The sequence below is a fragment of the Scardinius erythrophthalmus genome (assembly GCF_964197995.2).
Source record: "Scardinius erythrophthalmus genome assembly, chromosome: 7".
In the NCBI taxonomy this organism is placed as follows: domain Eukaryota; kingdom Metazoa; phylum Chordata; class Actinopteri; order Cypriniformes; family Leuciscidae; genus Scardinius; species Scardinius erythrophthalmus.
In genome coordinates this window covers 14,485,840-14,498,166 of record NC_138227.1, presented here as the reverse complement: position 1 = coordinate 14,498,166, position 12,327 = coordinate 14,485,840, and the positions used below count along the sequence as shown (strand labels likewise).

Sequence of the window (12,327 nt, the reverse complement as noted above, 5' to 3'; positions counted from 1 at the left end):
CTTTTTTGCCCGATCGGAACCAAACCAGTGCAGAAATGTTCTCTGGAGTCTGAATATCAATAATTATCAAAAAAAAGATGAAATTTCGATTCACGGTCGCTAAACTGTGCAAAATCAACGTTGTGGGAAGAGCCTATTTTACTATAATGGATATAGCTCGAGAAGTAAATGAGATATCTTCACCAAACTCATTACACATATGTACGAGTTCAATCTGGGGTCACAGTAAAAAAAAAACAACAACAATTGAACAATAGATGGCGTTATAACATGGAGAAAAAAAAAAACATAAAAAAGGGCTGTGACCACCTGACCGTTAGTCCGATTGACTTAAAAATGGGTATGCAATGTCTTGGTCCAAGGTGCCATGTATGTCTATGAGGACATTGGCGCATCTCAAAAAACATGGCCGCCATCGGCCAATGAGGATTGTGCAACCTATAAGACATGGTTAAGGGAGGCCGATCGGAACGAAACTCAGTGGGCATGTTCGACCCGTGGCCCTAGATGTCTGTAAGAATTTTGAAAGTAATCAACCACTAGTTGGCGCTAACGAGTTTTACGGCTCTGTAATCACGTGATGCATATCAGTTGATAGATCACCTGAACAACTTTGCCTCAAGAACCACTGCTGTCAATTTGTTCATTAAATACTAGCAATTATGTTAAAAACTTACTTTTGCGAACTAGACCTAGGTTTTTTCGCCTGATCAGAACCAAACCAGTGCAGTACAATTCTTATGTGTGACATAACATTCTGAACAAGCATGCAACATTTTATGGAGATCGGACCATAGGTGGCGCTATAACTGTTAAAAAGCTTTAAAAACAATATATTTCATTAGTAAATTGCCTTATCTGCTTAAAGGCCTTAAATGCTGCTTGCAGCTTTAATTTATTTATTTATTTATTTTCCATAGTGTTTGCAGGTGTACTTCAGTAAGATAAGGGCAGGGAACATCTGTCACAAGAAGCCATGCAATGCCTTTCTTGTATCCTCCGGCGAGGTGGTCACAGTGCATCACGAGTCCTCAATCACCTACATGAACTGTACGTACCTGCACATATGCATGTGTGTGACTGTATACAGTTAATTAAATTTTGTCAGTCATAGTCATTTCACAGGTCACCCTTCATGTTACATTTTGTTTCTGCAGGCACACACTCCCCCACTTCACTAGCCAGGATGTGCGCAGGGCCGTTATTATTGCTGCGCAAAAGCTACCAGAGCCCCAACGGGAGACTGTGCAGTTGTACCTGGACCATGGCACTCGTCTGGTCGGACCACAGGATGCTGTTGACGCAGCTGTGCTGCTGGACTCCATGTCTGTGTAAGTCTTTTCATGCAACAAGGACCTAACACGTCACAAACAATTTGTACATCAGAGTAGCCAGTTTTTCAGAATTTTAAGTAAATTTATAAACCTTTTGTTCCTCACCTATAAAGCAATTCTTCAGACGACAACCAATCGTTAGCTGAGTTGGTTCCAGCCGGAGGCAGCTCGAGTCAGCCAAATGGCCAGAAAGACTTCTCTTTGTTTGTGGCCAGATTTCCTGTTTCACTGGATGGCCAGCCACCATCGAAAAAGCAGCACGTCGAATCCGGGTTTCCTGAAGACCGCACGTTCTATGACAAGTGGCGTGCCGCGCAGTACGCCCAGAGACAGGAATATCTTCTGCGTAAGTCTCCGAATCCACCAATACAGCATTGTCGCTCATTTTAACTTGACACTGCCAGGTGTGTTTTTATTTTTTCTTTAAACAGTAGCCAAACAAGTGTTTACCAATGCTTAATGTAATTTTTATAAACCTTTAACACAGCAACTTACACCTACATCACACAGTTAGCCAAATGTTTGATCTCCTGGTCAAAACCACACTTGAAATAAAAAAAGTTATACAAACTCCAAAAACCTTTTCTAACATACACCAAAAACCTTTTTGTACCGTACACGTTCTCTATCAAAACACAACAAGCCCAACTCAAAATTGAAGTAAAAAAAATTGATCCACGAGAGTAAAGTGATTTGATTTTGTCTTTCAGCACACTTCAAAGTCCGCAAGCCTTCGACCGCAAAGTTGTCAGGGCTGATTGGGCCTTGGGGTGGAAGTCCAACTACCCAAAGTCAGAGGAGATTTAACGGTTGTGGAAACCAGTTTCCAACCTCGCCACGGAGCCAGATGAGGCCATAATGGCCAGCCCTGTCCAGGTCTGCTCAGACAGGCACTTAATTAAGGACTTCGGTGCCAAGCAAGGTCGTGGCCAGTACTGGAAAATTGTCCGTATGCGTCATCCGGTTCATGGCAGGATCTCTTGCCCAAAAGAGTTTTTGCTTCAAGTATCAGGACATGAAGGAATTTGTGTGAACTGAAGTTACTGCGGGATATCCGGCAAAGATAGTTCTGCTGGAGAAGCCAGATATACCTTTCCAGTCATGACCATGGCCATGGCTTTGACACACCATTGGTCATGCAGCTGTGTGATAAATTGGGAAATCCTTCACCAGATCAGCGGGTTGAGATTGTGATGAAGACTCTGTCCTCAGAGTAAAAGAAAGTCCTCAGTGACGTCTCAACCTGTAGATTCACAAGGAAAAGCTTGCTTCATATTAAGTATAAGTGGCCCAAAAGGGGAGCATCATTTGGAATTCAGGGGATGTTGGCACTAGTGTTGTCAAAAGTACCGGTACTTCGGTACCAAGTCGGTACTGAAATTTTTAAAATGTGACGATACCAGCATTTCTGTAGTACCGGTAGTACAGAGTAGCGGGTATATTCGGCACCCAGTTATAGGCAGCTGCTTTCAGTCGCTCTGTGTTTATAAGTTTCTAAGTGCGGGGCTCCAGACTAACTTTTTTACTAGGAGCACTGTCTGTAGCCGATATATACCACAATATATATAGTGTCTGTGAATATTAAACCGCAAAAACACTATTTAAATATTAACCCTGCATGTTCTGCTTGTCTCTGTGTGAATGAATGGCGCAGACGCGCGGTTTCATCAGTAGGGGTAAAATCTCTGCGTGGCAGGGGGAGCTGCCACTCGACCTGTCACTCAACCCGTCACCGCTAGAGGCAGCTGCCACTCGACCCGTCACCGTTAAATGCACCTACCACTCGACCAGTCACAGATATATGCGTCTGCCACTCATGGATATAACCAGTCTCGGCACCTAAGAGTCGCACCTGCCACAAGATCTCTCACTGTTTTCATCTACTAGACACTCCGATTGATTCACGAGAGCACACAGACAGTGCAATCCTGCTCTTATTTACATTTTTGTCATATTATCTTATATTTTATTCGCTCATTTTGCCTGTAATGGAGCGCGTTTCGTGGCTCCTAAGCGTCGCTCCGGCCACTATAGCGTCGCACCTGCCACAAGATCTCTCACTGTTTACATCTACCAGACACTCCGATTGATGTACATGTGCAAACAGACATTAAAACACTGCTCTTATTTGCCATCTTACCTTACATTTTATTCGCTCTTTTTGTCCATAATTGAGCGTGCTTGTTGCGTCGCGCCAGCCTCAAGATCTCCCACTGTTTTACTGGCTGATACTCCGATTGACATGCTGAAGCGAAAAGCAGACGAAGAGTCTTCTTCACTACATCGATTTGTTTGTTTTATAGGTTATTTTATTTCATTTTATTTACAGAATTGCAGAATATCAATATTTAAGGATGAGGTCTTTGAATTTGCATGAGTCTGCACATTCAGGCAAAGAACAAAATTTAATTTTAATAATTGAAAAAATAAAAAATAATTGCATGAGGTTATACCAATCGGTGATTCTACCAGTGGCCGTTAAAAAAATCAACACCTGTACGGCAAATCCAACACAAATGGACTCATATACTGAATTTAGATAGTGAAACTGACAGTATTTTAATGATTAATCTAAAATATTAAAATAAAAGAGAGGACACAGCAATATTTTGGACTTACAATTGTTATTTTGACAGTTTTTCACACAAACATCTAATGCGAAAGATGGGAGATAGGACATTACTTAGTTGACACAATCGTAATTTCTACATCAGAATATCGATCACAAGTAGCCTATAATTATGAACTACTTTAAAAACGATAATTTTATCAAAATGCGCCTGCCTCAAGATCTCTGACTTTTTAAATCTACCAGATTTCAATTTGATGCACGTGCTAACAGACAGTGCAATCCTACTCATATTTGCCATCTTATCTTACATTTTATTCGTTCTTTTTGTTCATAAATTCAGTATATGAGTCCATTTGTGTTGGATTTGCCGTACAGGTGTTGATTTTTTTAACGGCCACTGGTAGAGTCACCGATTGGTAAAACCCCATGCAATAATTTCTATTTTTTTAATTATTAAAATTAAATTTTGTTCTTTGCCTGAATGCACAGACTCGTGCAAATTCAAAGACCTCATCCTTAAATACTGATATTCTGCAATTCTGTAAATAAAATGAAATAAAATAGCCTATAAAACAAAAAAATCGATGTAGTGAAGAAGACTCTTCGTCTGCTTTTCGCTTCAGCATGTCAATCGGAGTATCAGCCAGTAAAACAGTGGGAGATCTTGAGGCTGGCACGACGCAACAAGCACGCTCAATTATGGACAAAAAGAGTGAATAAAATGTAAGATAAGATGGCAAATAAGAGCAGTGTTTTAATGTCTGTTTGCACATGTACATCAATCGGAGTGTCTGGTAGATGTAAACAGTGAGAGATCTTGTGGCAGGTGCGACGCTATAGTGGCCGGAGCGACGCTTATAGTAAGAGCCACGAAACGTGCTCCATTACGGGCAAAAAGAGCGAATAAAATATAAGATAATATGACAAAAAGGTAAATAAGAGCAGGATTGCACTGTCTGTTTGCTCTGTGAATCAATCAGAGTGTCTAGTAGATGAAAACAGGGAAAGATCTTGTGGCAGGTGCGACTCTTAGGTGCCGAGACTGGTTATATCCGTGACTGGCCGAGTGGCAGGCTCATATCCGTGACTGGCCGAGTGGCAGGCGCATATAACGGTGACTGGTAGGTGCATATAACGGTGACTGGTCGAGTGGCAGGCGCGGTGACAGGCACATATATCCGTGACTGGTCGAGTGGCAGGCGCATTTAAAGGTGACGGGTCGAGTGACAGGTGCATATATCCGTGACTGGTCTAGTGGCAGGCACATATAACGGTGACTGGTCGAGTGGCAGGCGCATATAACGGTGACTGGTCGAGTGGCAGGCGCGGTGACAGGCACATAATATATCCGTGACTGGTCGAGTGGCAGGCGCATTTAACGGTGACGGGTCGAGTGGCAGCTGCCTCTAGCGGTGACGGGTTGAGTGACAGGTGGAGTGGCAGCTCCCCCTGCCACGCAGAGATTTTTACCCCCTCTCGGTTTCATTTACCTCACACACACACAGACGCACGAGTGACGCTCGCGCTGTTTTCAGTCTCTGCTGCCTCACGATTTGAAGACATGATGAAATTCATCTCCAGAGCCACTCTGAGTCACTTCATGAGCATTTTACCATTTCATTTGAGAAAATCTATCGTCATATCATACACACACAGAAACTAAAAGGTCTTCACGGCAACCCGTCAAAATAAAAGTTCGGTTTAACTTGAAGAAATTGACAGAAATAATTATATTAGGCTACTGTACAGTAGATTTAGCTATGTCTCCATGTATTACTACTACTACTACTAATAATAATAATAATAATAATAATAATAATGTGTGCATTTGAAGGTTGCTTATGCTTCACTTAAGTTATGTTAATATTTACATTTAAACAGCATGTAGCCTTCAGTGCTAATATGTATAATTTACTTATGATTACCGTCATAAATAGTAGGCTAAGTCATTTAATTGAATTTAATATTTTTTTCAAATAGTTAAATAAAATAGAAAAATTGTTCCAACAGATTTTGCTGTGGTACCGAAATTGGTACCGAGAACCGTAAAATTTTAATGGTATCAGTACCGACTACTGGAATTTTGGTACCGTGACATTCCTAGTTGGCACTTTGTGACATCAGCGTGGACACCCAGCTAAAATTTGATTATGGTGTTTCTCTCTCATTCATGTAATTGATTTTAGGGTTTCTGGGTTCTTAAATATCTGGCCTAGTCGAGGGGTGGCCTTGAAAATAGTTTGGTTGTGGATAATGACAGTGATTTGATTTGATCTGCCCCTCTTCAGCATCTCAACAGTTTTGGGAACTGTTTTCTTGTAAGCAAGAAAAATTGGATAATTTACTTAATTTAAAAAGGACACTTGTTTTATCAATTACTGTATTTGCTTCATCCTTGGTTTAAAAAAAAAAACTTAAACACCACCAGGAGTGGAGGTGAGGATGTGACTATATTGGTCTTGCATAACTAGAACAGCCATTAATATTTTCTAGAAGATATATTTCTCTTCTTTCTTTTTCCACAGTCTCTGCCAGTTCATCAGTTTTGTTCTTGTTGACATTATTTTATTTACTGTTCATTTTTATGCTGTGCTTTGTATATAGTTCTTTCGTGTTCCCGGAATAATGTCCCTTAACTCATTGTTTAATTGCATTATTTTCTTTTACTAATACAAGTGCTTTCATTAGGTATAAATATTACAACATATAAGCACTGCACTTCACTGGTGTACAGAATATTGCCCTGAACTCACAAACTGTCACACATAGAACAGAGACTTGTACGAATAAATGTGAATGAGCTGTACAGATCAAGTGCTTCATTACCCCCATTCTCCAACAGAACAAGTTGGTCACTGCTGTTTGAAGTGAAGCGTCTGCTCTTCTTCAGCCGAAAAACTCGGAGAGGTTGAAGTCTGTATCACATCTACCAAACTCAAACAGACAAAATTAGAAAAATGTTATGTAGGGCTGTACTCAACCAAAGAAAATCTTGGTCGACTGAAGTCCTGAAGTTTTCGATTAAAAATGACGTTAGAAGAAAAACGTTAAATTAATTAGCTGCGCACTGTGCGCAGTACTTGGTAGCCTTGTTGTCCGCCTAAATGAATTATAAATAAACATAAGAAACTAGTAGGCTATTTGCAGTATTAAATCGTTTTTGACGTAATTAATTTGCACTGAAATGAGTGACACACGAGGCTGTCGGCTCTGACAGCGTTGCATCACGTGCACCTGCGCAATATCATAGCCTATGATTTCCGAAAATAGACTGTTGTCAACTAGTGATATCATGACAAGAACTTTTGAGGAATATGTAACATAATTTAGACAATTGTTTCTGTCATATGTATTATAATAACTGACAGACACTATAATTTCAGTCGCTCTGTGCAGCTCGCACAGAGTGAGGCTGAACCTATTTTTTAGTCTATGGGCTGAACATAGGAGCTCAGCTTCGCGGCTGAGACACGGATAGACTATTAACTTAAAGCTTTTACTCTTAAACACAAAAGGCACGTCCACTTTAATAAAAAAATTATATTTATTAAACAAACCAGATCAAGTAATATTCAGCAAACCTTCTATAGAGAGCCTAAGTCCCTCCCCTTCCGGTCGACCACCATGGGACCTTATTTCGGAAAAATATTGTATGGTAGTCAATGGCGAGAGACAACAAATATTTTGATCTCGTTTGAATTGTGCCCTGATTTACACATATGATGTTTATCAATTTAAAAGATACATTTTAAAGTCAAGAAAGTCGCAGCTTGATGTAAAACTGCTGAGGTATAAGACTGTGAAAATACGTAATTAGAAAGACTACAAACCCAGAAGGCGCGCATGCGACGTCATGCCTTTTCTCTCAATGAATGAAGCTAACTTTACTGAAGCTAACGTCTGTCATTTTTTCTATAGTCTTACCTTATAATCGTAACGCAACGCCGTCATGCCTGAGTGTTTTGAGCCAGAATACACACATACGAGCAACGGATCTTGTGACGTACATAGTGCGAGACGAGAGATGTAGTTCATTGAGCGATTTTCACATAAAACTAAACGTTACTCTTCTGTTTTATGACAAACTGCGACTTTCTTGACTTTCATAATTACCTTTTAAATTGACAAACATCATATATGTGTAATTCAGGGCACAGTTCAGACGGAATAAAAAGATAAGTTATCTCTCGCCATTGACTTCCATACATATTTTTTCCGAAGTAAGGTCCCATGAGCCGGAAGCGGAGGGGCGGGACTGTCTTCTCCGGTGAGTTGGGCTAATCCAAAAAAAGTGAAAACAGGGGGGGGGGGGGTGTGCTCTAAAAACACCCCCATTAGCAATTAGTGCTTTCCACCTGATGAAATGAACGCGGCAAAACTGATGAAATGAACGCGGCAAAACTGATTACCGGTAAAAGAACGCGACAAAAATGAACGCGGCAAAAAATCGACCAATCAGAATTTTGGTCGAGCCAGAACGTATCGACCAAATAATCGACTGGGAGAATACAGCCCTAATGTTATGAACGTGTTTAGCAAAAAAATGTTTAGGCCTTTCCTATTTCTGTTGGGCCCGATTACCAGCTTAACCTCGTGGCGTTGCTAATGAGAGTATGGCACAACAAGAGTTCACAAAAGGCCATATAACCAACAAAATATATGTTAATACTTTAATGCAGAGGTTCCCAAACCTGCCCTGGAGTACCCCCAACATTGCACATTTTCTTTGTCTCCCTAATCAAACACACCTGATTCAACTCATCAGCTCATTAACCCATGTGATAATGAGCTGAATCAGGTGTTACTCCAGGACAGGGGCACGTTCAAGTTCAAAGGCCCTGTCCCAAATGGCACACTCCGGACTTGTGGACTTCCTCAGAGTCCACACTTTGGTGACGTCATGTAGTGCAGACCTATAGGGCCCTTGGCGCGAGTCCACGAGGGCGCATTGAGAGGTATTTTTGGGACAGACTCGATCGGCACGCCGGAAATAATAGTCTGGTTATTGTTGGACAGGAGAAATCACATTTTTGCGCTCCGACGTCTTATCTCCATCACAACTACACAGCCTAATTTTACAGTTCTATATTTTGATGTTGTGCATATCACCAGGGCATTAAAAAATAGATATATCATGCTTATTTAAATGATGTATACAGTTGTAATAATAGGCTACATAATGTTCCATTTGAACTTACAATTTTAAAACATAATTTAAACATAATTTTTTTCAATTTACAGGTTTCAATATTTAATACTAAGTTTACATATGACTCAGTAAAGCCCTGACATTCGGATCTATTTATTTAATGAATCATAATGCGATCGTATTATTAAACGCACTATTATTATGTTTGAGACATCAACCACTGGTCAATGACCATAATGTTTGTATAAACTGTAGGTAACAACTGGTAAAATGTGCATTTAGGTCATAAAAACCGTAATATTTTCTTCTCAGCCATGTCAACAATTATCCGTGAGTAAAATCTCCTCCCATCTGTTGTCTGATTGGCCTTTCGCAAGGATTCCTGGGTAGTTAAAGTGCGTGAAGCCTGCTTCTATGCGGGCTTCGCGGAAGACCGCTTCAAGGGCACAAAGGGGGCGCTGCTGAGCACACTTCAGAGCGGTAAAATGCTGAATGGGACAGCCTACGGACTCGTAGACTCAGCGAGCACGCGCAATTCAAGTCCACGAGACCGAAAGTCCGCATGAAGTGCGCCATTTGGGACAGGGCCAAAATGGTGCGCAACGTTTTGCTACGGTTTCCGGGTTGAACGTCATGTTTCCTGGAAACGGCGTGCACCGGTGTGCAACGGGGTTTGAGATACGTTTTCTCTTGTTTGGTGGGTGTGTCAGAACTGCAGTCCAATCAGCAGCAACATGTAGGCCTATATAAAGCACGCGGTATTAAAATGAACTCGCACAATTGGGTTCAAGGAAAGTAATTTGTGAAAGTAAAATGTGTAAAGGAAAGTAAAATGTGTTCGATGCAGCTCGGTATACGCAACAACTGAGGATATTAAGAAAAAAAAAAAAGAAAGAGAAAATATTAGGAGACATGTTTGCCATAAGTTTTATTGTAAAATATAGGATATCAACATAATGATGTAGTTGTTTATATTTTTAGCTTCATTGCAAGTGTATGACTTTTGGTATAGAAATAAACAATGGTAATTAAGTTAAGTGCTTTTCCTAAAAATGAGAAAGAAAATACAGGGTATTAAAACAGTAGCCTATGATTCAGTGGCGTCATGCCCATTCAAAGTGCCCCCTCAGATTTTTCCTCCCTGATAATTTTTAGCGTTTTATAAGACTAACGTTGTCAAGGCATCGACTTGATGTTTCTCTCATAGACTGTTATTCACGGTTCTTCACGGATCAGGCAGCTAATTCAAATGCAGTGAAAAAAGATAGGCTACCCGTTCGAAAGCTACAGCATAGTTGTTATACAGATCGTACTCGGTTACTAACGTAACCTCGGTTCTCTCTAGAAGAGGGAACGAGTACTGCGTTTTATCAAAACGCTACGGGAAAAGTCTCTTTTCACGAAACACTGAAGCAAAAAATTATCCTTTAATTTTCATATATGTAAAACGCGTTGCGGCAGCAGCAGACAGCTATGGCGAGACGGCTTGCTCGCTCATTGGCTGCTCTGCGGCAACTGCTTAAGCCTATCGAGCGAGGCCTGGGATGACATCAGGCCAATGAGGGCGCATCGCGCCCTCCTCGCCACTTCCCGCCGAAACGGGCGTGGCTTACCTCTATAAAAGGAGCTCGAGAAGGCTGACTCACTTGATTTTGATCGCCGAAGCGAACCAGAGTGAACCGTACGCACGGCAGAGAACGCAGTACTCGTTCCCTCTTCTAGAGAGAACCGAGGTTACGTTAGTAACCGAGTACGTTCTCTTACGAGAGTCCTCTCGTACTGCGTTTTATCAAAACGCTACGGGAACCCCTTGCAAAACGCCGTGCGTGCTGGGATAAAAAACACTGATCACCGGAAGCTTTTTCAGGCATACAGTGCATAATCACCAGATTGACTCACACAGAGTCAGGGAATAAGGGTGAGAGCCTTAATTCCCTAAACTTTAGCGTCGTAGAATAAACATGTCCACAGACGCAAGTATAATCATCACATAGACAGGGTAGGGAACCTGAACTAATGCGGAAAATGTGGGTCTTACACAGTTCTGCCCAAGATAGTCGGTAGCGCATAGCGCATGAGTTTCAGCGGTCTGACTAGACGGCCGAACAGATTACACCGACAAAAGCTTAGCCTGCAAGGCGGGAACCTCTAGGTTATAAAACCTGATAAATGTAGACGGCGAGGCCCAACCTGCCGCCGTACATATATCCTGTAGGGAAATCCCGCTGGACCAAGCCCACGAAGAAGCAACGCTTCTCGTAGAGTGCGCTCTGACTCCCAACGGGCATGGAATGCCCTTGGCAGTATAAGCCAGCGCTATGGCGTCAACTATCCATCTGGATAGACTTTGTTTCGAAACAGCCATTCCTTTGGAACGTCCGCTGAACGAGACAAAGAGCTGCTCTGTCTGTCTGAAGACAGCAGAGCGGGACATATAAGCTCTTAAAGCCCTAACAGGGCAAAGAAAACTCGAGTCCCCTTCCTCACTCGATGCCGGCAGGGCAGCCAGGGATATGACCTGAGCCCGAAAAGGCGTGTTGAGGGATTTTGGCACATAGCCATGCTTAGGTTTGAGTATGACTTTAGAGTCATTAGGACCAAACTCCAAGCACGCCGGGCTCACAGAGAGCGCGTGCAGGTCGCCTATGCGCTTCACTGAAGCGAGAGCCATCAAAAACACTGTTTTGAAAGACAAATGTTTGAGGCTAATAGACTGGATAGGCTCGAAAGGGGCACCTTTCATGGCCGCTAGGACCGTAGAAAGGTCCCACAAAGGAACTGAAGGAGGTCTGGGCGGATTCAGTCTCCTAGCTCCCCTGAGGAAGCGGATGACTAAATCATTCCTTCCCAGCGACTGACCCAGCGTTGAACCAAAGAACGCTGAAATAGCCGCCACATACACTTTGAGCGTGGAAGGGGATCTGCCCTTATCCAACAGCTCTTGTAGGAAGGAGAGAACCTCCGTTACCTCACATTCGAGGGGTGAAATGCTCCGAGCTGTACACCAGCCGGAGAAAACCGACCACTTCGAAGCATAAAGCCGCCGTGTCGACGGTGCTCTAGCCTGAGTGATGGTATTCACGACTCCCTCTGTGAGACCAACGGGTATCCGTTGAGCACCCACACATGAAGGGACCACAGTTCCGGGTGTGGGTGCCAAATCGAGCCCCCGGCCTGCGAGAGGAGATCTCTCCTCAACGGCAGTGGCCATGGAGCGATATCTGCCAACTGCATCAGAACTGGGAACCATATCTGGTTCTCCCAGAACGGAG

General features: G+C 42.4%; 1 protein-coding gene and 1 long non-coding RNA gene across 3 annotated transcripts in view; one reads left to right on the top strand and one right to left on the bottom strand.

Moving 5' to 3' along the window:
- The window catches only part of LOC308693715 (E3 ubiquitin-protein ligase TRIM39-like), a gene marked incomplete at both ends in the record, with an annotated part of 764,022 nt that overhangs the window by 512,598 nt on the left and 239,097 nt on the right, over nucleotides 1–12,327 (top strand). The window lies entirely within an intron of this gene.
- On the bottom strand, nucleotides 1,723–7,999 carry LOC308693592. 2 transcript variants are annotated; one of them, XR_014030483.1, is made up of 3 exons: nucleotides 7,831–7,999; nucleotides 6,733–6,832; nucleotides 1,723–2,577 (listed from the first exon to the last, which is right to left on the bottom strand). It is a non-coding gene; the product is annotated as an uncharacterized lncRNA (long non-coding RNA). The 2 variants fall into 2 exon arrangements; XR_014030484.1 differs by lacking the exon at nucleotides 7,831–7,999 and adding an exon at nucleotides 7,488–7,538.